The 25,897-nt window shown below is 50.2% G+C and overlaps 1 protein-coding gene across 1 annotated transcript in view; it reads right to left on the reverse strand.

Moving 5' to 3' along the window:
- Positions 1–25,897, reverse strand: part of LMF1 (lipase maturation factor 1) — a 211,821-nt gene that overhangs the window by 91,299 nt on the left and 94,625 nt on the right. The gene's annotated exons all lie outside the window — the stretch shown is intronic.

Here is a 25,897-nt window from a genome sequence, read left to right on the forward strand (position 1 = left end):
AGACTCCTGCATGTGACATGATACCAAAATATATTTTTCTCATATCCCTGGTGGAAAACCGCTAACCATAAATTTCAGACAGAAATCATCACAGCGGTGTTAACTTTGAATTCTAAAAATGACATCTTAAATTTGTAAAAAAAATTTTTATAAAAACTTCGTGCTATGTGTTACTCAGGTTCACTAAAGGGAATTTCACTGAAGAAAGGGAACTTTTCCGATTCACTAGGAACTTGCGAAAAGAGAGAATTCCACGTGGATCACGCCCAGGAACAAAACACACACCAGCGCGCAAGTAGCGATAATTCGCTTACTGGCAGACTCCTAGTTGTCAGGGAAGGGGTTAATTCTAGCAACGTTGGAGCTTTATTGTGTGCACAGCCAGAATTAGCTTACACTACAAAATGAAACACCGTGAAACCTGTACTGCATTAAGGTTTGTGGAACTACATAATAATTTATGAACTGGACTATGGTTTACACCACAGACAAACAATCGCTAAGCAGGAGGTCTTAGGAAGGCGAAGGTTAAAGGTGATTGCATATTACCTGAACTTCCCTTCAATAACTCAACACATGACTATTAGCCTGGTTTATCTGGCTCTATTAAGAAGAGCCGATGAAAACTTTTAATCTGCTTCCAAATGGCTCCAGGCACTGGGTAGATATTAGCTTGTTTTGTTTGGAGCACTGAAATAAAACCAAACCCGGGGAGCCCCGTTCCCCAGCCCTCATTAGGGCTTTACGAGCCGTGCCCTGGTAGCGAGGAGCGAGGCGGCCCTGCCCGCAGCCCTGCCCGCAGCCCCTGCCCGCTGCCCCTGCCTGCAGCCCTCCCCGCAGCCCTGCCTGCAGCCCCTGCCCGCAGCCCTGCCCGCTGCCCCTGCCCGCTGCCCCTGCCTGCAGCCCTCCCCGCAGCCCTGCCTGCAGCCCCTGCCCACTGCCCCTGCCTGCAGCCCTCCCCGCAGCCCCTGCCCGCAGCCCTGCCCGCTGCCCCTGCCTGCAGCCCTCCCCGCAGCCCCTGCCCGCAGCCCCTGCCCACGGCCCCTGCCCGCTGCCCACAGCCCTGCCCGCAGCCCCTGCCCGCTGCCCCTGCCTGCAGCCCTCCCCGCAGCCCTGCCCGCAGCCCTGCCCACAGCACTGCCCGCGGCCCCTGCCCACGGCCCCTGCCCGCTGCCCGCAGCCCCTGCCTGCAGCCCTGCCCGCAGCCCCTGCCCGCTGCCCGCAGCCCCTGCCCGCAGCCCTCCCTGCAGCCCCTGCCCGCAGCCTTGCCCGCAGCCCTACCCGCAGCCCCTGCCCGCAGCCCCTGCCCGCTGCCCGCAGCCCTGCCCGCAGCCCCTGCCCGCAGCCCTGCCCGCGGCCCCTGCCCGCAGCCCTGCCCGCGGCCCCTGCCTGCTGCCCGCAGCCCTTCCCTGCAGCCCCTGCCCGCAGCACTGCCCGCAGCCCCTGCCCGCAGCCCTCCCCGCAGCCCCTGCCTGCAGCCCCTGCCCGCAGCCCGGCCCCTGCGCAGGCAGCGCGTTGCCGAGCGCAGCCAGCATGCACCGTCCCACCGACGCACCCGCGCTGCGGCTCCGACGGAGCACAATCGGCATTTGGCAGCAGGAGCCCTTCTGCCCTGGGAACGCTTCACAGCTTGAATCGCACCGTCGGTTTATTACGCTTATAAATGTTATTTCAAGTGGTTTCCCTCCTTTCGTTACCTGTCCTGCCGCCGGACATCTCTGGTCGCACACTGCACCCTGAGGAGCCCTTGGTAAGATGCTCCTGGAAGGAAACCTCAACCATAAATTACCACCAACTTACTACAAGCGACAAATTCCCCTGCACCCTAAATCGGGACGACCAACTTCCACGTGCTCTGCGATGCCCTTACCACCGCCCGAATGCCCGCTCCGCTCCGAGCGGCTCTTGCTCCAAGGAGCCCCAAAAGCTGCCTCTGCACCCCGCTGCCGCCCGCAGAGCATCCCGTGCCGCATACGGGTCCCGGGGCTGCCCCTCGTCCCCCTTCTCCACCGCTCGCGGGACACGGGAAGCCGGCACCGAACGCTGAGTAAATTCAACACGCTTTGCCCCAAAATAGCATGACTTTGGCTGACAATAAAGAATGACCGCACGGTCGTGCCAACAAAGTTTCCGAAAATAATCCTTTCACGGGTTTTCTGTGATAGCAGCTGTAAGCATTTCAAGGCACCAGCATTAACGGGGGGGTCCCCCACTCCTTTTCAGCTTGGCAATGCTAATTAAACAATAGGTTTCGTTTCCTGAGTAAAAGCTGTATTACATGGCTACTGCTTTATTGTTTTGCATATTTGTTTTACTATAGCGACTACAGGGCTGAAGCAAAGACAGGGTCCTGCCCCAAAGAGTTTACACCCTTAATGAGCCTTAATTAAGGTGCCAGCTCCCCATAGCTCCAGCCCCAACGACCGCTGTGTCTCTTACAGGGCCACATCCAAAAGGCAGCGGTGTCCCCAGGAGACTCCCACCCATTTCTGCAGGCTGAGAGGCCGGGGCCGGAGCCCTCCCGGACAGGGCTGCTCCAGGGACACGCCAGCGGCAGAAGAGAGGGACCAGGTTTGGGAAGCACGCCGGAGCCGCGGGCATCCCTCGCCGTCTCGCCCACCGGGCCCACGCCGGGGTAGCACGGCAGCGCAGCAGAGGCGCGCCGGACCCCGCGGCCGGCATCCGCTTCCCACAGCAGAGGCAACTGCAATTAATTCCCAGAGTCGAATGCGCCGCGGCTCCGAAAGCGCGTCCGTACGGCACCACCGTGCCCACCCGGGGCTTGTGCTGGCGCCGTGCGGCTGCGGAGAAGGGAGATGATGTTGCACGTTTGCCACAAAATGGAGCGGGGTGGGAAGATGCAGGCACATGGATGTTATGGGGGGCCCGTTGTGTCACCTCTGTGCAGCACAGAGGAGCCCAAATTTGCAGACCTGCGAGACGTTTCAGATGATCTTTAAGGCGGGCAGCGCTGTACTGGAGGTAGGAGACAAGGAACGATCTGGAGAATGTGAGTGGCGAGCGTCACCCCGGGAGAAGGGGAAGGGATCTCACAAACTCGTAACTCAAGCTTCACGGGGCGATCCGTCAGCCCGACGGCCTTGTCTTACCCAAAAGCTGTCTGCACTTCTCATTTCCTCAGAAGCCGCAGCAATGCCTGCCTCTCCTCTGGCAGCGCAGCCACCATTTGCTTCAGCACCTTTTAAACAGCGCTCGCTGCACCTCTCCAACGCGCCCCATCTTCCTGCTCCGGGACATCACAGTGCATCACTTTTAAACAAACAAGGATGGAATGAACCCAATGCATCACCATGCCCTGTAGCTCCCTGTGTGCATGTGTGTGTGTGTGTATTAAAAGAAAATAAACAGAACTAAATTGGAAATCCTGGAAACGGATTATTTATTTATTTGCACTGCAAGCAAAGTCAGAGGCATCTACTGCCTTAAAGTCTCTACAAATTGAAGCAACTGTTTAAGAAGAACAAATCTGGGATGTTTAAGTAACTCCTAACAGAAATAAACAGTGTGGGTCCGAAGCAGAGTGAAAGTATTGAGCAATCGCCAAAATCTGTCAAATCAAACGTAACAAATGAAAGGCCGTCAAGATAGCGACTGCACATTCTCAGGGTTGCTTGGGCTACGCTTCAGCTCGGCACATTATTTACCTTTCCAGCCAAATCCATCATCCCCCTGACATTCCCAGCAAACACAAACAAGGAGACCCGGCTTTGTTGCTGAGTTTTAGGGAGAGCGGTAACAAACCCGGCTCGCTTCAGAGGGCGACGGATACGTCTGCACTTTACCTGCTCTGGTCCTGCGCTGGCAGCCCCTCTGCACGTGACATTTCCCAAACAGCTCCGGAAAACGGGAATCAAGACACAAGGACAAAATACTCTGTCAGCCTCCGGTGGCACCTGACACAACACAGCCTTTCCTTGTCCCCAGGGCAGTGAATCCCCTTTGATCACGGCACTTACCCCACCGGGACGGACACCTGCCAGCGCCCGGGGCCTCGACGCCCCAGCGAGCGGGGGGAGATGCAGGATGCGACCACCAGCAAACTCGCTGGGCTCTCCAATTCCACGGAGGTTTTCCGGAACAGGATGGCACAGACAGGGCAGAAACAGCAGCAGCAGGAGTTATTTTCTTCATTTTCTTCACCCCCCGCTTTGCTCGGTGCGGCTGAGCTCACCCCTCTGCCCCACCCGAGACGGAAGAGGTACGGCACTAACATTACCTTCCTGTTCAAACTGTGGGACATCAACTAAATTTGGATTCATCCCTGCTACTAGTTAGCACAAGTCTAGTAATAACTTTATTTGCTTGGTTTCCAGGCAAGGAAGATGAGCACAAAGGGGTCAGCTGTCTGCAGCCCCAGGGGACCTGCACCTCGGATGACCGTGACGGTCCCAGGGATGCGCAGCTTCCATGGCTTGGGGGGTCCCTGGTCCCCTCCGTGCCCACCGCCGGCACCACCAGCCCCTCGGCACCGCCGAACCCCTCGGTGACCGCAGCGGAGGTACCGGGGGACGGCAGACGGGAAGGCAATGAGGGAAACGGCCAGAACACCCCATATTTCTAAGGGTGCAGACCACAGAAGCTTTAAAATACAAACCTTGGCGCTTAAAACAGACATAAGCCCAAAGGGCATGTGTATTTTTAATTTAATAACTAGCCTCGCAGGTATAAACAAGGTGGAAAGGGCAAGGGAGGTCTTCAGCTGCTTTTCCTTACAAACAAGTCTGCAAGGCTCAAAACATCCCCCCACCCGGTGCTGTTGCCAAAATATTATTTATATTTATTTGCGTGTGTGTGCATTGAAGCTCAGTAGAAGAGCGGAGGGTTTGGGGGGAGCAGTGGGCAGAGCACCGTGCCCCACAGCAGAATGTCCATCAGCCCCACGCGGGGTGACGGAGACCATCCTGCAAAAAGCACCCACGCTCCGAGCAGGGAGAGGAATCTCCTGGCAGGACGGACATCCGCAGCACGGACACGCGCACGCTGCCCGGGCTGGCCCCGAACACAGATGGCTGAAGAAGGCCATCACCTTAAAGAAAAATGAGAACAAGCTCTCGGCTTGAAGGAGAGAAACAGCCAGCGCCCTGCGGGGACTGGGCTGATTGGGCAGGGAGGTGCCCGGGTACAGCAGCGACAGGAGCCCTAACACAGATTCATTTCCCAGCACTTTGGGGCCGTGCTCATTTGTTCCACATGGAAAAATCAGTTAAAGCAGCTTGACCGGTTCAGAAGCACTCGTGCTCTCTCCCAGCAATGCAAAAAAATCCAGGTTTTTAAGCAAGAGAACAATCACGTTCCCTTGTCCTTCAGCTGTGTGTTTGACAACAAAACCGGGAAATACCTCAGGGATTCAAACAATGAATTCCTCTTCCAGAACACCAGATAACCAAGGTGTAAGGGAGCCGTATTCACGGCCAGGCAGGCACACGCTCCTCTGCCTGCTCCCCAAAAGCAGCCCTGAGCCCGAGGAGCACGCTCCTGCCCCGGCCTCACGGCCATCGAGGGTCTGACACCAAGTCCGGCGCCTCCCGCACACGTGCGGCCCTTCACCTTGGGCTAAAAGAAGCAAGTGGCATTACTCCGACGCACGCAGGCTGCTGCCCGCCAGACCGATGGGTGTGTTCTTCACTTTGCCTGTCCGTCTGTCTGTCTCTGCTTGCCACCTGCTCATCATTTACTGCACCAACCCTTGACTCCCTGCTTGAACAGCACCGGGCGCAACCGCACCCAAAGCCCGGGCCACGGCTCCGCAGCACTTCCCCGCACTAGGAATCTCAAGAAATAAAATCCTCCCGCCGCAGACCCAAAACCCTCGCCCGCAGAGCCGTGGGACCACCGAGAGCCTGCTCCCGCCGCCGAGTCGGGAACGGCGAAGGGTTTGCTGCGGCTTTTAGCTGCGGCCAAGAACGAAACCCACACCGCGGTGCCCGGGGAGAGGAAGGAAAAGAGAGAGAAAGGAGGAAAAGCAAGTTACGGATTTCACACCTGGAATATGTCTAGGAAATGTAGTTAAAACAACTCTTGATCCCCGTTACTAAACTGATACAGTAGTTTGAAAATTTTGCCCCTCTTGCTCCACACTCCACGCTCACAGTAATTTTTCAAGGCAAAGCAGCGACGAAGAGCAGCGGCATGAGCGCGGTCTGCAAGGGCTAAAGCAGCCGGGACTGATCCTGCCCAGGCGCTGGCAAAGGGGCAGCTCCGGCAAGGCCACCTCAGCCCTTCGCTCCCGTCCACTCGGGAAAAGCCCCGGAGACCTCCCTGGGAAAGTGGGGACGGAGGCAGCTGCTGCGCAGGGAAAAACCACCCAGCACGGAAATGGGGCAGCTGGTGCAAAATAAGAAGAGAAGGAGGAAAGAGAGAGAAATAACACACACCCGCAAGTTCAGAACTGCTGCAAAGGCAGCCAACAGAGGAGGGAAAAAATTAAGCATGGGGCTGTGAATTATTAATTACATTGAAAACAGAGGGATTTATAAATTAAAAGGATATGGGGAAATAAACATTTTACTAGTTGGAAGGTTTTTTCTTAGCTTTACATGGATACAGTTTAAAAATGCCAGGAAAACAGCGCGGCAGAGCGAGCCAATGCAGCGAGAGGAGGGTGCAAGAGTTAAAGCGTCGGAGAGCAGCGACTGAGCTCCGGGTGCCAGGCACAGAGACAAGGAGAAGATGGGGAAACGGGTGCCTGGTGACCAGAGGAGAAAGGATCCCATTTTCCTTCCAACATCCCTAAGAACAGAAACCAAACTGCAAGCAAAGGGCTGCAGAAAGCCATTCTCGTACAGCTCCGGCGAATTTACTGGCATCGCTGCTAGTTTGTATTGATGGAAGGAGGGGGATAGCTGGGAGAAATGGGAGCAAAAGCCTGTGCCCAGTAGGAATAAAAGCACAGGGGGACGAGGGTGCAACGGGAGCAGCTCACGGTTTATCTACCAGCCAACGCAACGCACGTGCCGTCCTTTCGGCAGCCCCCGCGCGGTCTCAGCGCCTGCGTTTCTGGGAGAAGACACCGGGAGCAGGTCTGGGCTTCACGGGGGGAGCAGCCCACGCACCCCCAGCAGGTCAATGCAGGGCTGTGGAAAGCAAAATCCACTTGGAAAAAAAAAAAAAAAAAGGGTAAAAAAATAAAGCAAACCCCCCTACTCCCCCCTGTAAACTTTACAGCCAGAAACAGGAACTGGAAGTTGACCAAATCGTGTTAGATTCTGGGGTTTTAAATCCTCTGGGACATAAACCCAGCCCCGCTTCTCTCTCTTTAAAGCCACTTGTAATCTTCGCGCAGGTAAGAAACTAAGAGCTCAATTAGAGCTACTGTACCTCCACAATTGTTTAGATGTAATTGTCTAAATAAAATAAAGGGCTTAATTAGCAGTATCATCAACATGAAAGGCGTATTTGAATAAACATGCTGCTGCTTCAGTCAAAAGCAATTAATGTGTTACTCGATAAGAGCAATCTCGGCTGGATGCAGATGTTTTTAATAATGCAAATATTTTTCCTACTTATAATAATTAAAACCACTTCCTTCCCCCCCTGCCTTTTTTAAGAAATTCTGCACACCAGTGCTGAGAACAATCAATATCTGACATTCACCCCCAAGAACCGTATCAGCCCTGATAAGGGGATTTTAGACAGCAAGTGAACTGTCCTCACATCCACTCCTATCCACGCTGAGGACTTAAAAGAAATACTTTTGCATCCCACTTTATTGAAATAAATAAACCGGGCACCGCGAGACCACACACCGCAAAGCCACGTCCCATTCTGTGCCCCTAAACTCTTGAAATAGCAGTGGAAATGGAGTCTGTGCATCCCAGTTTTGTTCATTAAGGTCTGGAAATGTGGGTTTTTAACCTACTACACGTCAAGAACCAAAGGCAGCTCTGAGGTAAAATGAAAATAATGATAAAATAAAATAAAAGCATATTCCAGCTCAGCTTTCCCTTCCACGTGGACTGCCCAGGGCTAGGACGGAGCTCTTCAGAGTAGACCTACACAGTAACAACATAAAACCAAAATAAATAAGAACCGAGACAGGCACTCATCTGCTTCAGTGGGAGAAGGAAGTTTCAGATCACAAATCATGTAGATGTATGGTGAAAATTAAACACGTTTTCCTGAACCCGGGAACCGGAGCTGTGAAACTGCTCGATGTCAGATAAAACACAAGAGTCAAACGAAGTAATTTCTCCCCCATTAATAGATGCAGCCATCAAAAAGTTACAGGAGACAGACTACGCCGGCCTCCTTATTAAAGTCTGAGAGGCAAAAGCACGATTTCCTGATCCTACACGTTAATGAAAAATGAGTGGAATTTATGGGTACTTTTGAATTTAATTAAAGCAGGGTCTCATAGCTCTTCATTTTGTTCTTCGCACGGTGGGCTAGGGCGGCACGGGAAACCGGGGCCGGATCCAAAGCCCGGCGCAGCCCTCCCACCGCCCGGGCTCTGCTCCGAGCAGCTCCGTGCTTGCTCTCACGGCGAGAGGGAACCTCCCGGAAAGGGGACCAGCCGGCCGCTGCTCACCCCGCAACCTCCACGAGCCAGAAACAACCCCCTAGCATGTGTTCAAAATAAAAAAAAAAAAAAGATGACTACGAGTTCAAGACATACAGGGGAAAGCAAAGGTATGGACAAGATGCATTTCACTGCCTGCAGCATCTTCTCCCCAGCCCTCAGCGCAGGGACCTGGGTCCCACCTCGCTCAGCTTCACCCCGCCATCAGAGACGTGCCCGTGCGTGAGATCCCTCCCGTACATGAGATCCCTCCTGGACGTGAGATCCCTCCCGTGCCTGAGATCCCTCCCGTGCGTGAGATCCCTCCCGTGCGTGAGATCCCTCCCGTGCGTGAGATCCCTCCTGGACATGAGATCCCTCCCGTGCCTGAGATCCCACCTGTACGTGAGATCCCTCCCGTGCCTGAGATCCCTCCCGGACGTGAGATCCCTCCCGGACGTGAGATCCCACCTGTACGTGAGATCCCACCTGTACGTGAGATCCCTCCCGTGCCTGAGATCCCTCCTGGACGTGAGATCCCTCCCAGACATGAGATCTCTCCTGGACGTGAGATCCCTCCCGGATGTGAGATCCCTCCCAGACGTGAGATCCCTCCCAGACGTGAGATCCCTCCTGTCCTCACTGCTTCTTTTTTGCTCTGGTTAATGAAACTTCAGCATCAAAACTGGAGCGATGCGGGCATCAAAATGAAAGTGTCCATCTGTCATCCCCACACTAATATTGTTTGCAGCCCAGCTCTTGGAATTTAATGTCTGCAGTAATGAAGGAAACTGCTGGGAAAGCGTTCAAGAATTCCCTAAACGGCGCGTTAACGAAGCCTTTTCTACAGCAGCGCGTTAGAAAGGGTCACTCTGCAAACCAGGAGCCATGCATTAACCAGAGTCACTATCAGGCATAAACAAAATCAAGCGGCATTTACTTTTTGGTTCGGCCTCCCACGTTTCACACCTGCGCTGACGCTGCCTGTGGGCTTTGCGACGAGGCGCAACCGCACGCAGAAACGCTGAGCGAGGACGTCCCGGGCCCTGGGACCCACCGGCCACCAGGTCAACCCCCGCAGGTCTCCCCGGCGAAGCAGCGCTTTCCCTTGCCCTGCAGACCAGGGGCACAGCCTTTATAGACACAAGCGTCAAGCAAAACTTCCAGAAAGCAGCAGGTAAAAGTAGTAGCTGACTCCCAGTGGTGCAAGGGAAAGGGTGAAAAGGTGAATCACTGTAAAAATCCATCCTTTTTCGCAGCATCGATTGGGACAGCTGGCAACGCCGCAGCGCGTGAGTATACAAAGAATGTAAAAGAGCACATTTCCCAATATAGTCATACGTTTACTAAAAAGAAACAATTTGCTTCAATTCATAAATTGTGAAGATATCTTTTATGACTGTCTTTACATAGGGGATGAGGCCTGTGACCAAATATTTTATGGATGTTACAAAGGGATGAGTGACCTCCCTGCTTTTCCGAACTACAGGTGCAGTTGAACTTCATTACTTAAAGTTTGCAAAAATAAGGAAATGAATCTGTCCCTGGGACGTTACAACCAACAACTGCTACGGCCCTAACATTTCACCTGTCCTGCAGACGCTGACTAGACCTTCAAAGCACGTGGCTCATAATTTTTAATAGTGACTGTTTCTCTTACTTCTGATAATATGTACGAATCCGAACTCCCGTTCTACCACCAGCCCAGGAACGCTGCAGCGTTTCCCAGGGCAAACACTTCTCAAACGCTGTTTACATTTGATTTTATCAGTCCTACGTAATAAAAAAATCACCTGGCACAGAGCTGAATAGGTGCAGCTGAGCAGCCCAAGCAGCGTAACCTCAGTACACATGCAGTGGGCCCGAAAAAAAGCAAAGCAAAGCAAAGCAGAGCAGCTACCCTCTGAAGTCGGATGGCAAAATGCCCGTTTCGTGTCGAACGCCAATGCAAAATACTTGCTGATTCCTCCAGCGGTTTATTATTAGTGATGAAGTCCCCCCCGAGGTCTCTCCGAAATCGTTTTTCTGCTACCAGGCTCAGTCCAGCAGAAAACAATGGAGATTTTGCAGCTCAGATGACACGCTAAGATGAATAACAGGAAGGTGAATAAGAAATGGTTGTTCACAACAGGCTCTGAAAAAACAATTCCAATTACACAACCCCCTCTTCGAAAAGTCGTACTTTCGCCTAATGCGAAGCGACTTTGGAAAACTCTTGTGACCGTGAACAAACACAACTGCCGACCAGGCTGCAGGCAGGCTGGAATCTCGGAGCCGCCCGGCAATCAGCTGCCGGGCTGTCCCCCTTCTCTGCTCGCATTCGGCTTTGCTGGGAAGGAAAGGTCACCACCAACCAAGGTGTACAGAGGTCTCTGGTGTACAGATACCTAGAATCATAGAATCCAAGAATGGTTTAGGTTGGAAAAGACCTTTAAGATCATCCACTCCAACCATTAACCCAACACTACCAAGCCCACACTAAACCAATTAAGGGGAGAGTAGCAACCCCACGCCTCCTGGCTTGGTGGCTGGATCATTTACAATGAAAGTAAAAACTGGGAATCATTAAGATTGGAAAGGCCCTCTAAGATCATCAGTCCAACCATCAACCCAACACCCCCATGCCCACTAAACCATGTCCCGAAGCACCGCGTCTACCCATTTTTTTGAATTCTTCCAGGGATGGGGACTCCCCCACCTGTGCTTACTCGCCCCGTTTCCCCTCTCTACAAGGTACCTCTGTGCTGTCACGAGGTTGTATCGCAACAGAGGTGGGTCGCCCCGAACAAGCTGAGGTTGGTGCAGGGAGCAACCTGAAGAACACTGTGTTTAGACCAGTGACTTTCAGCTAAAAATATTCCGTTTAAAAGATGGTAAATAAACCACGTGAGATCACTTCTGAGGAATGGACCTTCAGACAGTCCAACCTGGAGCTCCTCCTGTTCCCTGGCCATCTCATGTCCTGCATGCAAGGGAGAGCGGGGCTCCCAAAGCCGATTCCCCGCTGCAGGAGGACCTCAGGTCACTGGAACCAACCTCAGGAGCACTGCAGCTACGGAGCAACCTGGTGTGTTGGCAGCATCAGGTGGAACACGGGGCAGCTGAAACACCACTCCCAATCAAGGATGCTCCTTTGATGCCATGACAGACTACTGCGAACGGTTCTCTCCTAACCGGTGTTCCAAACCCTCGCTCAACATCCTCCAAGGACAATTTGAGGAGACAGTACCGCCACGCCTCATTACCAAACACTAACATCTCTGCTGGGGACAGAACAAGCATGAGCCCAAAATTACCAACAGCGCCTCCAGACACCAAACTTTTCACTTCGGAAGGAGAAAATATAAAGGTAACCAGACAGGCATCAAAAACCATTTCAGGCCATTTAGTAGCCCAAAATCTTTCATTGAGAAGTATGACTATCTTGTTTGCATTTGGAAAAAGGGTCATGCCATGCTGAAGAAACCATCAACGTGGGTTGCTTGAATGTTACAAAGCTTTCATTTGAGGTCTGGCTTTTATTTAAACTGCAAAGCTCAGGGGATTCTCCAGGACCACAGAAAATTATTTTGAGAAAGTACATTGAAGTCATGCTGCTGAAAAAGCAGGGAACCGTACTTCGGGCCAGAGCCCAGACTTTCAAACAGAGAGCGCAGACAAGAGCTGAACTGTAATGCAGCGGCGCTTTGTCAGCGTCGGCCCGCGACCTCACCTGGACTCGCTAGGTGTTTGCTCCAGTTTAATGGGCAACTTCATGGCACTGACATCGTTCGCTCTTTTAACAGGGCTCTTTCCAAAGCAATTACTCATTTATAAGGGCTGTAACGTTTTATACCGTATGTTTTGGTGCGGTACCCAGCAGAGCCTACACCTGGCAGGGTGCCGCCGGCGCGCGCTGGGCAGGCAGGGTCCGAGGGGGCTCCGGCGAGGCTCCGCTGACATCCCCCCAGATCTTCTCTCTGCTGAGCTCCAGGGTAACTCCCATGCCTGCTTAACTTTTAGTTTTCCCACTGCAAGTTTTCAAAACGGGATAAGGCTTAATTCTTTTTTTTTTTTTTTTTTACTGTGGGCTCTCGCATGCCTATTCATACAATTAACGAATTCTTTCAGATCAGAGGCACGGGTCTGCACCACTCAACGACAGACTGCGCTGCAACTTAGGAAAAAAGGCAAGTATGGCAAAAATCCAAGTATGAAGCATTTCACCTGAAATAAGAATATAAATGGAAGCAATCTATACCCGATGACGTTGGGTTTCAGCCATATCTATTAATACTAACAGGAACTGCACAAGCTAACGTTATTAGGGGCACGTTAAGGAAGGACTCGCGGAGCTGTCACGCAAAAATTATCTTCTGAGATGGGTTTGACGAAGCTGCAAACCGACTGACTGCTCTCTGCATCTGGTGCCCTGCGGACGTCCCAAAACGCGTGCACTCCCACCACGTGAGCCGCGTCCCACCTTCCCCGCCTGCAGGCACCGCAGGGCTCAGCTGCGGACAGCCAGCTGAAAGCGCTTCATCGTACCGAGCAGCAGGCTACGGCGTATATAAACCCACTTCATACGCTCTGGATGGGCTTTCCCACTTGTTGGAAATCAAAGGAAGAACAGAAGGGTAAAAATATATAAATCATCCTGCGCCTTGATTTCGTTCTGGTTGCGACTCGGGCAGTGCACGTCGGTCGATGAATCCCCCGCCTTCGGTCGATCCATCTGCACACGCCGCTCCGGCTGCTAATCGGCTCGGCGCTCCCTCCTCTCTCTTCCCCTCTGCCCAAAATTGCGTTTGGAACACAAATAATAATAATAAAACATAATAAAAATGTCACTAGACAAAGCAAATAAACCATAACTACAAAACCGCTCGCTGATATTTTGTACAAACTCCTATAAAATTAACTTTTACAACTTTTACTGGCAACTTCAACCTCGGTCGAAATTATTCTCTGATTAACGTGCCCATATATCTCAGGGCAGCCAGTGACCCTCATCCAATTACGTTAAGAAACAGTTTGCACACATCCAGGCCTCACAATTAAACCCGGGATAACATACGCCCCGCTCCCAGGGCAGAAATGTCTCCCCTATGATTTCTGATGTATGATTTGGAACGTGGTAGAAAAGATTTGCTCTTTTAATCCACCCACTAAAAATCAATCATGCACAAACTTTAACAGTCAGGGAGGGTGTCGGGAGGGGGGGTTCGCTGGGGTTTTTCAGGTTGGGTTTTTTTTTTTTTTTTAAACACCAAAAAACCCAAATAAAAAAAACTCAGCATGCGCGTCGCTGGCTTTAATTTCCTTGAGTAAACAGTGTGTCGCAGCCATGTTGTTGAGGGCTGGGAAAGAGGACGCATACCTGAAATTTAGGCTCATTACTGCTCTATGAAATATGTCTCCAATGTCAGCCCTGGCTGGGCTGGCTGTTGGATTTAAACGTGAATTACTCCAGTTACTCTATCAAAAGTGTCAGTACGCAAGCGGCCGTGGAGTTTAATTAGCCTGGCCTGCTTGCAACAACATTGCATTGAACAGTAAAATAAGATTATACTCATGCTGAGCAGATTTAGCTTAAACAGCCCCAAAAGTATTAAAAGGCCAGTAGGGTGAGGACTGATTGCAAGTTTACAACTGGAGCAGATTATAGTCAGGTTCCCAGATTGCACTGGTAGGTTGGCTGCGGGGGAACGGGTTTTCACTGGATTTGCCCCTCTGTAAGGTTACCTGCGCTAACGCGGCAGCGGCCGCAGGAGCTGCTGGTGCAGCAGAGCACGCTCCCGACAGCACAGACCCGTCGGAAGGAGGGTGCCCGCTCCTAGAGGATGCTCGGCTATCGGGAATGCTCTGCTCAACGCCTCCCCTTACGGGGACCGGAGACAACCCGGGCCAGCGCGGCTGTGCCTGCAGCTCGGCGTCCCCATACGTATTATATTGGTCTAATTCTTGCCTTTGAGCGATCAGTGACAGCTTGGTGGGACAGCTGGTGGATTAGTTTCCCCGACACACTTCCCATCCCGATTTATTTCGGGGCTGATGGACACATTCCTTGCCCACCAGCAGCTCCGCTCCTCAGCTGCGGATCCCCACGCAAAAGGGGGTGTCGGGTGGGGAAGCTCGTGCACGCAGCGCGAGAGCAGAACCCAGTCCTGAATGATCAGGAAGCACAAATTAAACGTAAAATCTAGAAGGGCCCCGAATCTGTTGGTGATTCATGAGTTGAAATTATAATTTTAAAAGAGAAATTGTAATATAAATTATATAAAATGGAATTATATAAAATATAGTTGTACGTTCAAGGTTAACAGCTATTGTCTGTAGACTTGCATTTGCTATGCAGGAGTCACTGGAAAAAAACTGAAGAGACTGAATAGAAAAAAGGCAGAAAACCCCAACACTAGAGAAACCCAGACTCGCTCCTGCCAGTCCTCTCGAAAGCCATAGCTCAGCCAACAGACGAAGAGCAAAACGGTGTTGATCATCACAAAAAAAACCCACCAGGATGGAACCGGCTACAAAAAGCAAATCTAAAGAGAAACCAGTATGCCCCAAATTAGGAGGCAGAGCAGAGGAGGACAAGCAGCACATCACTTAAACCGTGACAGTCACGGCGGTCAAACCAACGGGGAGGTGCGAGAGGAGCGGCGTCGGACCCTGGAAAAGGATCAGCTGCATCTACCAGCCCGCGGAGGTCTGGAAATCCACGGCATCAGCTCAGATGTTAAAAATCAACCAAGCAGGGTAGCACTACTACTGCTGTGGATTTTAGAGGCATTAAGGGAAACGTGAGGGAGCCGAAGAAGAAGCGACGCTGAAAAGAGATGTTAGGAAATCCTCCCATGCAAAGAATTTGAAAGGCCAGGCAGGGAAAGGGGAAGAGAAGTGTGAAAATAAGAGAGGGAGGAAAAGGCCCCATGGTGCCCTCAGGTATTTCATGTGCAGATCCTGCCCGGGCAGCCTTCGGCCGCGATGCACAAAGGGGTCCTTCTTCAGAGGAGAGAGAAAGCCATGCAGAACATTCACCATAGCTAATTAATTTAGGACCCTCAATTACAAGTAGGATCTCGTGACACTGCTTTATTTGTAGGCTTTTTTTTTTTCTTTCTTTTTTTTAATAAACAAAAAGCAGATAAGGAGCGTGACACCTTTAATGGCTCTACAATGGCTTTCCTGCCAGCGCCGCATGCCTCGGGGACCTGCCAGAGAGCATCCCATGCGGAAAGCCTTGTCCCTGCCTTTGAGAGTCCCCGTATCCGCCGCTCGCCCCTAATCGAATCGTCACTGTACCAGCTCGCTACCCAAGAACGTCCTCTAGAAAAGCGCTAGAAATGGAACTACTTCCAACACCAAAAGGCAGACAATCTCCTATTTCATTTTAGAACAGAACTCGCTTTCTCGGTCTTTGCATTCGGGCAGGAGGTGACCAGCATTACTGGACAAAAACCAGAGGAATAAACAATGCTGTGGTGGTTTTTTTAAAAACTGCAAAGGGAAAACGCTGTTGTTTATATGCTGCAATACAGACAGATTTACACGCTAACAGCCACATTAAAATAATACAGCTCTGGCACAAACTCACAAAAAGCGACGCAATTCAGAGTTGCCTGCAAATGTGTCGATGGGGAGTTGGGGACCTTCACGCGAGAGCCAAACTCACCGAAGGCAAACGCTACAAAATCTTGATAACCTTTGGGGTGAAGCCCTTTGGGGCAAACCCAAACTGCTCCCCCCTCCTTCCCCTGCACATCAGAAGAAACCCTGCCGTTCTCGCAGACACCAGCGCCCATAAAAGCAGCCCCTCCGCATGTGCAGTTAACCACATGTCTACGGGGAATAATGTGATCATTCTTCCACCCACCTCAACCCTCCTACGAGATAGCCCAGGGCACTATCCTTCCACAGAAACTGCACAATTTTAGTTTAAAGGAACAAAGGACGTTCTTTGAGCGAGCACACTGGAAATAAGCATTTAAAGCCAACAGCTTTACCCCACAGCATTAATATCAAGGGGATAACTCCATGGAGCAGCATATCATAAAGACCACGATCAACCATATTCACTAATACAGAGCATGTTCATGATTTGACAGTCGTCAGACCAGAGCCTGTCTCTAAGAAATTAACTTTTGCAGTTTAGGAGCTACATTGGGCACCCCCAGGGAAGGCAAACCCATCGTCTGTCCCCAGCTCCGCGCCGTGATCCTAAAGTCCAGGGAAGAAAGGATGGTTTGCCTTCACCTAGCTGTGCTCGAGTCCCTGCAGAGATACTCCCCCTCTCAAACACAGAGGACAGCAATACAAGCTAAATTTGCGGTATGCATGTAAACCTCTTCGAGGAAATCTTGTGGAAATCTTTCCACCTCACATCTCACACTCAATCCAGAAACCCATGCCAAGCAGAAGACAAACATGAAGCCTCCAAAGAAACTTAGAACCTAGCTTTCCACAAGCCCTTAGTTTAGGACAACAAAACAAGCTGATGGAGGCCTTACTTTCTCCAAAACAAAGCACCTGGGATGCTCCAGTACTATAGGGAAGGAAGCACTAGATGGCACTCCCAGAGACAGCCTGAGCCAGCGGCTCTACAACGTATGAAGCAGCCCGAGCTCTGGACCCGGGCCACGGTCCCATCCAGGAGGCAGCTCCTGGGTGCATCTGCTGAACGCTTCAACAGTATTAGCTTCCTTCCCAGTCTTCTCTCCTGGGATGCAGATCTCCTGAATGCAGCAAACAATGCCAAAAGCCAGGAGAGCTGTGCCATCAGGAGCTGAAGCTCCGAAGCCTGGTTTCCTACAGATCTGCCTCTGCATGCCCTCCTCTTCCACCACATTCCATTTCAATATTCTTGACCCACCACATTTCCTATGACACCAACGCCATGGTACCTCAGGGTTCCCCAGGCTTCAGCCATGCCCACTACACCCTCTAAACCCTCTTCCCCTTCCACCCGTGTGCCAGGTTTTCCTCCTCCAGCAACATCAACCATATTTTGTTTCAATCGTACATGACATGATCCTGAGCTGGTGGATGCTTTGAGGCACAAACATCCATAAAAATCCTATCTTGAACTGTCAAAACTCTCACACATGGAAGTATTTATTACACCGGCACCAGAGCCCCACAGACACTAATGAAATTCCTATCATTAGTGAAGTTGGAGGACTGCATCCCCACTGCAGAGCAGATTAGATGCTCATCTAATAACCACAAGACTAAGCGCTGCATCGGTGGCTCTAAATTACTTTCTTTCAATAAAGATAAGTCTTGGAACCTTATTGAATAAACAGATACCTCTGCAGGCCCAACCCCGCATTTTGAAAGATTAGTGACTCATGACGTCTTGGTTGAGTCTGGCTTTCTGACCAAAGGCTGCTTTAAATGAAAAATTAAAAAGGAGGAATCTTTCCTGCCATGCAACTAAACGTAAAGCACATTCTTGAGCAAACTTCAAAAGTTTTAACCATCCACTAAACTTGGGCAGCCTGGGTACAGAGTAGCTTAAATTTGGCAAAACATAAGCTGTGCTTGGAACCCAAAATCCATGCTGTACAGCCAAAGGAATGCTGGGCCTCAGAGAGATGGTTCACTCTTCAGAAGAAGATAAAGTATTAAATTTCTGCTAAATCTTGAGCAACAAAATTAAATTCAAACTTTGAGGGAAGGGAATGAAAAGGCCAATGCATAATTGTTTCGTAAAATTTGTGTTTAATTTACTTGAGACGGGCCATTTTATAGTTTATCAAAAACAGCTGGTGTCATAGACATACATTCGTGGTCCTGTAACATGGATACAATTTATCCCATGAAATCTGTAAACGAAACAAGACAAAGCTCTCAATATCTTTTATAATAAATTCTTTCAACAGGTAGAACCAAATCCTGAAACAAGCTTTCTTAATGGACTACAATAAAAAAACCCAGTAATCCCAGAGCTGGGCTCTCTCAGAAGCCATAAACCCGTTAAAAATGTACAATGGTAAATGGTGAGTTAATTACTGCCCACCGATGTCTGACTGAGTCCCCCTGGACACACTGATGGCCAGCATGCTGCACGCTCAGGACCAAGATGAACGTATGCACGCTGCAAGGAATTCTTCCCAAGATGCTTTTCCAAGAGTGTGTTTTGGGTAAAAATCAAATATTCCCATGGTGCCTGGCTGTCCCCTTTCTGGCATGTGCTCATACAGCACACATCAGACACGTATGATCTCTCGGTTCCACAACGAAACCCATCTCCTGTTTCTGATGGCGCTTAACTCTTTCCTAAGCCATTTTACAAACTGCAGAACAGAAGCGCAAGGTCTGGCATTACCTCAGGCAGGCTGGGCTCGAATCTACCGGCCAGCAAAGGAGGGATCACCTTCAAGAAACTAGAAGGGGGCTTAGAAATGGTCAACTCCTCTTGCAGCCATGGGCACAGGAAGGCCGGTGGAAGTTCCCCCTAAGAACAAGCATGTCAAGTCCAACGCTCTACTGAAATCCAAAGCTGGCAATTATTTTTGAGCTCTGTGTACCCATCTGGCTTCAGACAGCCAGAGTCTTTCTCCCTGCCTCCCCAGCTGACTACACAGGCTACCGCACCCTGGATAGCTTCTGGTCTTTGGTCATCATGTGGGTGACCTTCCAGAATCAATTCCTGGATCTGCTCCTCTGAGTCCGAGCAGAGCCCCCTCAAAACCCGTCAAAATCCATGTTTGCACTGGGCAAAACCAGGTACAGAGTAAGGGCGTAGGCCTGGGATTGTCCAAGAGGAGCAGGAGGAGATCTAAGAAGTCAACTCTCGTTGCACAGTATCAGGTGCTGAAATCTCCACACCTTCAGCAATGCATGCCCAGATCTGCTCTAGCTGTTCTTTGGGATCAAAGGCAGCACTTACGTTAACTGCAGGAGAAACAAACTTCAAGTCATCATTTCAACCACTGTTCCAGGGTAAAAATCACATCCTAGCTTTTTTGTGGCCTTCAATCCTATGCTCCAGCAGCAGTTTCTGATGGCAGAGGAGAGATTATACAAATTTACAGCTGCTTTACCTCTAAGTACAACTTCTGGAAGAAAAGACTGGGGGGGGTAACTGGGCCATTCATCCCAGAGGGACCCTAAACCCAGCTCTGGTGCACACAAATGCAAAGCCCATAAAACCAGCATGTTGTGGAGCCCCCTTAAACCAAACATGAAAACACCTATTAAGGGTCCACGGGGGTTCATTTTTCCCAGTGTGAAAAGTCCTGCAAGAGAGGTCAGGGCTTGCTACTGTGCAGAGGTTTGCATGCACCAGAGCCACGTGAACACCAGGCCACGGAGCGCATCTCCAGCGGGCTCTAAGAAGGAGGTGGACTAAAAGTCTGCATGAAAAGATACCACAGTTATGGCTATATAGTGCTCTTATGTCATGCTCTTCTGGGAATGTCAAAGCACGCCCTGCACAGGGCTCCCCTGCCACCAAGACGCAAGGATGGGCTCTACCAGCCTGAAGCCGTTGCAGAGGATGTGACCAAAAAAGCAGCAAAGGGTGCAGTACGCCGGGGACCCCCTAGGACAACTTAGCAGAAAGCAAAAACCTAATGTTCCCCACAAAGATCTGGTTAAACGACTGACGCTAACAAAAAACCTGAAGCGATTTCACCCAGTTTTGGCCACCACCTTTAACGACGGCTTTAGGCCAGCACCTCAGCGGCACTAAAAAAGCCCAAACGTGGTACAAAGATGCAAGTTAAGCTCAGCATCAAGAGACTCCACAGAGTCGGAGCTGGAGGAGTCCGTCCAGCCTCCGGAGGATGGCAGAGCCGTTCGCAGGCACCGATAGAGCCGAAGGGCAGCGACGACCCACCCGACCCCTCTCAGCAAGCGAGGAGCACAGGATCCAGCCTCCCCAAACCCCAACGGGCTGCGACAGCGTCCCTATAGGAAACAACAACGCAGCCCACACCCTGCGCTTTAATCATCTCATGTATTTCTACATTTCCAGTACTTAAGGGGTTGTGTCCTATTTTATTGCAATGTTCTCATTGCTCGTCAAGCCCCTAAATGTGAAACGCCCACAAAATCCCATCTCGCATCCTCACCGTCTGCAGCGTCACCTCCCAACTTATAACCACGCACGCTTGTAACAGACAGTCCTTTGTTCTTCCACGGAGAGGAGCGTGTAACCTATCCTAGCCTAAAGGGAATTATTTCTTTAGTGTACAGTGTAAATTGAACTAAAGTGCCAGAGAAACAGTAAGGAATTCCTGAGTGCTCTCCTAAAAATCCCCAGCCAAAACGGCTCCCGTATAGGTGACATATAAGATTTCATAGAAGAGGAAACATTAGAAATCTAGCCAGTAACATCTTAGCTAGCAAATTAAACCCATACCATGCTGGATGTAGAGGCAACCCTGCTAAAAGCCCGTATTATTGCCCAAAGAAAGTACTCTCACAGGGAGATAGGCTGAAAGGTCTCGAGCCTGGCACGAGCTCCTCTGAGATTTGCCGGAGGCAAATCGCATCGAATGAAACCTGGACTCATCCTTGTCAGACAAAATAGGAGACAGTGCCGAGCACGGAGTAAAGCAAATACCCGCTCCTGCGCTTCAGCTTCTCCCTCGTGCCCTTTGAGCCTTGCAGGGTCCCACTCCCGCCTCCTGACCTTCCGTGCTGGGTTACTCTTCACTTACTCTAGCTAGAAAGAGGAGTAAGACCCAATAATTCATATGGGCTGCGGATATGAAGACACTAAACAGGACAAAGCCAGGGATAAAATCCTCAAAAGCACCCGAGCTGCTTAACTGCCACCATTAGAAGATCTTTAACTTCAGAAGGAAAAAAAGGCAACAACCCCTGCCCCGTACTGATCTTTCACAGTCCTTCCGACAGCAGCTTTTCCTTCTACCTACAGCTGTCCCACAAACAAGAACACGCATCAACTCAGAAGCACTTTCTAGCTGAGAAAGCTTTGCATTTAATTACATAACGCAACACACATGGCTTTCACTGCTGTGCAGCATCGCGCTCCATCATCCCCGGGAACTGCCCTCCACCCTCGCCCATCAGCTTGATAAACTCGTTACAGTAACGAGGAAAGCCCTGGGCTTGACGTTAATCATACTGCCGAGAGACTTACAGGAGTCATCACACAATACCTGCAATACTCAAGCTGCAAACCGGCCATGTTTGTTAACTACTGCTGGCCTTTACATCCCCCCAAGGTAATCAGCTAACGCTTGTCTGCCGGTAGCACAGGCGGGTCACGTGTGTTGCTGCTGCATATTTGGCACGGCTAACTGCAAAAGGGAGTTATAAAAAGCACTGTGAGATCCTGCTCGCGGTTAGGAAAATGTACGGCAGGAGCAACTTGATGAAAATTGCACACAAACACACGCAGAGGAATACTAACGATCAAACATTTTGCAGAAGTGAAATGCATTAATGAAGAAAAACTGCTTTTTAAAGACATGTTTCTGGTTGCATTTCTTACAAAACTTCTAAAGGAAATTCGCAATGATGACAAATTCACAGACCGTGGTGAAATTCAGACTAGCGGCTTAAAGAATTAAAGGATTGCCCTTTTAAAACTTTGTGTGTGCGGGTTTCTGGGAAACAAAGGGATCAACCTGCTGGAAACGCTCAGCACCTCTTACAAGCAGCGTCCCAGCGGGATCTGGCCAAGAAATGGTGAGCTCCCCAGCCCCTCGCAGCTGCCCCGAGCCCTGCAAGGCCACTGCGCGGGGACCGCTGGCAGAAGAAAACACATTGAGAATCACAGAATCCTAGAATTGTTTAGGTTGGAAAAGACCTTTAAGATCATCCAGTCCAACCACTAACCTACACTACCAAGTCCACCACTAAACCAATCAAGGGTAGACCAGACTGAACCATGTCCCCAAGTGCCACCTCTGCCCGTTTTTTGAACACTTCCAGGGATGGGGACTCCCCCACCTCTCTGGGCAGCCTGGTCCAATGCTTGACCACCCTTTCCGTGAAGAAATTTTTCCTAATATCCAATCTAAACCTCCCCTGACGCAGCTTGAGCCCATTTCCTCTTGCCCTATCGCTGGTTCCTTGGGAGAAGAGCCCAACACCCCCTCCCTGCCCCCTCCTGCCAGGAGCTGCAGAGAGCGATGAGGTCTCCCCTCAGCCTCCTCTTCTCCAGGCTGAACACCCCCAGCTCCCTCAGCCGCTCCCCACCAGCCCTGTGCTCCAGACCCTGCCCCAGCTCCACTGCCCTTCTCTGGACACGCTCCAGCACCCCAATGTCCTTCTTGTGCTGAGGGGCCCAAAACTGGACACAGCATTCCAGGTGCGGCCTCACCAGTGCCGAGCACGGGGGGACGATCCCTGCCCTGCTCCTGCTGCCCACGCCATTCTTGTAGAGGAACGCTTACGCCCTAAGTCACCTAGCAGTTAGCATACGTGGTATGCTGTTCTACATAGCTAGAGAAGCTAGCGTGTTGTACTGTGCTGCTATTCAGAATGATCTTGTCCAAGCATTCTTAATTTAGCAGAAGAGCATCCCTTTAGGACGCGGGAAGGGTCAGCTGCCTCCCCTCGGAGCGTTTCAGGTGCGGATCCTCCCCGGCAGCCTCAGTCTCTCTCTGACAATCTCCGTCGGACTTTCCCAGGCATCCTCTGCTAGAATAAGGCTGGAACAAGAACTGCTGGAAGAGGAAGTTTCCATAATGACAGCACCCAAACTCAAGGTCAACATGCAAGACGAGGGGCGCAGAAATTGCAGAGGCACCCTCATGTGAACTTTAATCTCGGCAAGTTACAAAAGAGAGTTCTCTCTGTATAATAAAACCAAAGTTCAATTAGGAAAGTCAGGTTTGACAGGCTTTGAGAAAACCACCCTTTGATAACTACACGCTACATTATCCTTTCACTTCTTTTGGCAGAGGAAAGAGGTTACTGCAGTTTTCTTTGGCTCCTGCTCTCCCCTGTCAATCCCTTGTGCACTCAGATAGTTCAGGTTCAATGTTCAAAAGGAGGAACAGGCTGGGAAACGTCCATCAGCTCCGTTTACCAACAGAACCGGTGAGCGAGGGCAAAGGGAGACGGCACCCTGAGCTGGCAACTAGAGATCTCAGGATCTGACCACGCTATCTGCTCGTGGGGCTCTTTCTGTAGTTGCTGAAAATATTCTTTATGGTGATTTGCAGCAACTTAAAGTGTGGCAGCAATACTAAAAAAATCATTACTGAACGACATAACGAGTCAGGAAACATTCCCAGCCTGTTCTTGCTCACGTTGAGTTTCAGCATCCATGCCGGTGTTCCTAGTCATTTGGCCGAGAGTAGAGCAGGACGGCGTTTCACATCATCTGCTAAACTTGGTCTGGAAAGGCTGCTAAAATTGCAATTAGCTCCTTGAATTAAAATATTTCACTTATTTGCCTCAGGGCCAAGGGTAACACATTCAAGCAGATTTCCATTGTGGGCTGCTTGCAAACTGTTAATTGCAACTACTGCCTTAAGGACTTACCACCCCTAGCTCATTTCACACAGAGCGTGGGCCAGCTCCTGCGTGGGATACTATTTCTACTCCTTAGACAGATGACAGGAAATTTTATCAAACAAGATGAAGACTGCTGCAAGGCCCTTAAGCTACCAACAAACCTACATGTTCTTTGTGGCAAGCGATGCAGTTAGACTAGTGGGTATTAAAGCCAACTCACATTTTATATGTCACTAAATGCTCTTTAATAGTATTATTTGCAGAGCGGAATTTGCTTAGCTCCAATAGGTGTGGGTTTATGTCTCCCCACGCTCTCCTCTGCGTGAGCGGGGATGGCCTGACACCCCGAAGCTAAAAAAGCTGCATTACTCCTAAGGGGAAACGTGGCTGAAAGAGGGTTGTTGGTCCCAGCTCACCGAGACGGCCAACGGCTCTGAGTGCCGAGCAGAACCAGCGGCAGGACTGCAGATGTTAGCAGGTTCCTCGAGGAAGGCGAGTTCATTGAATGTGGCTCTAAGAAGAAGGAAAGAAACCCTTCTCCCTGCTTGTCCCACGGAGTTTTTGGTCAGTGCCCTCAGCAGCTGACGGGAAACCCTAGCACGCAGCCCAGGCACGGCTTCACCAACTTCCCTCACCGTCCACGGCTGCAGGGGAAAGGTGGGCATTCGCTCACCTCGGGCTGGCGTTATTAAACCGATGTATCGATTGCAGGGACCGACAAGCTTGGGTTACATTCAAATGGATCCAGCATGACAGTTCGAAATTCAATATTGTCTCAGTCTAATTGGACAGGATCCAGTTCAATTCTGTCAAATGTCTTGATTAATGCTAAAGCAATAAAATCCCTTTTAGCCATCGAGACGGCCAGGCTGAAAGGGAAGAGGAAGAATATGATCCTTGGAAAATATAGATAAGTGAACTCATGAATATGAGTAAGATAAATGCCATTTTTAACACAAATATTTCCATAATGCTTGCAAGAGCAACAATTCACAATCCCTACTGTTCCGTGTAAATTGGTCAAGAGGTAAAAGCTTCTCCTGAGCACCTTGAGCGGTCAAAGCTTTTACCCTGGAATGTGGTATGACAGCATGTTATGAAAAAGTTTTATTTCTCTGTCTCAAGTTGTTTTGAGACAGACTAGAAGACTTGGTTAGAAGATTGCTTAACTAGAAGTCCCATGAAGTGGAAGAAATGGGTCTGAACTGCAGGTGGGAACACTGCTAACTCTGGGAAGAGAAACCAGTGCCACACATCTGACTCCACATGGGAATTTCATAGCTTAAATAAAATTAAATAATAGGAAATGTTGCTTTGTTTGGATTTAAACTGGTGGGAAAAAGATCTGTACTGCTTTTATCTAGATTTTATGACAGAAGTGGCTATTTTTTGTTGCAGCACAAATAGCATCGTACAAGAGATGATGGGACGGTTCTATACGTAAAAGAAAAGGGCAACAACTTTAATGCTTGAAAACATTGATCCTGCCACAATGTTAATAGAATAAGACAAAAAACAGTGGCTTTACTGATCTGTTGAGTTTTTAGGGTTGAAAGAGCTAATCCACATTGAGTTACCCTCCCAGCTTTTATGCATAATACATACCCCAAAAGATAAGCAAATTATATTACATTATATATAATTACAGAAGCTCCTAATTACATATCACAATTTCTAGACAGTCCAGCAAATACCGTGCTTTCCAGAACAGCAATTCCTGAAGTGAACAGTAAATCAGCTTTTGCTTGCCACTGATTTGAAACTTTAACCTATAAATTAAATTAATAAGAGACAAAGGCTTCTTTTGTGCATTTGCAAGCCTGTAGGATTTTACAAATAATAGGACTGGAAAGTGATTTATATTCCAAGATTAAAGGTCAGTTTGGCGCACACGACTTTGGAGCAAAACACCACAGCAGAGGCTTACTATTAACTCATTCATGCACCATCCTA

This window comes from Pelecanus crispus, chromosome 11, assembly GCF_030463565.1.
Source record: "Pelecanus crispus isolate bPelCri1 chromosome 11, bPelCri1.pri, whole genome shotgun sequence".
Lineage (NCBI taxonomy): Eukaryota > Metazoa > Chordata > Aves > Pelecaniformes > Pelecanidae > Pelecanus > Pelecanus crispus.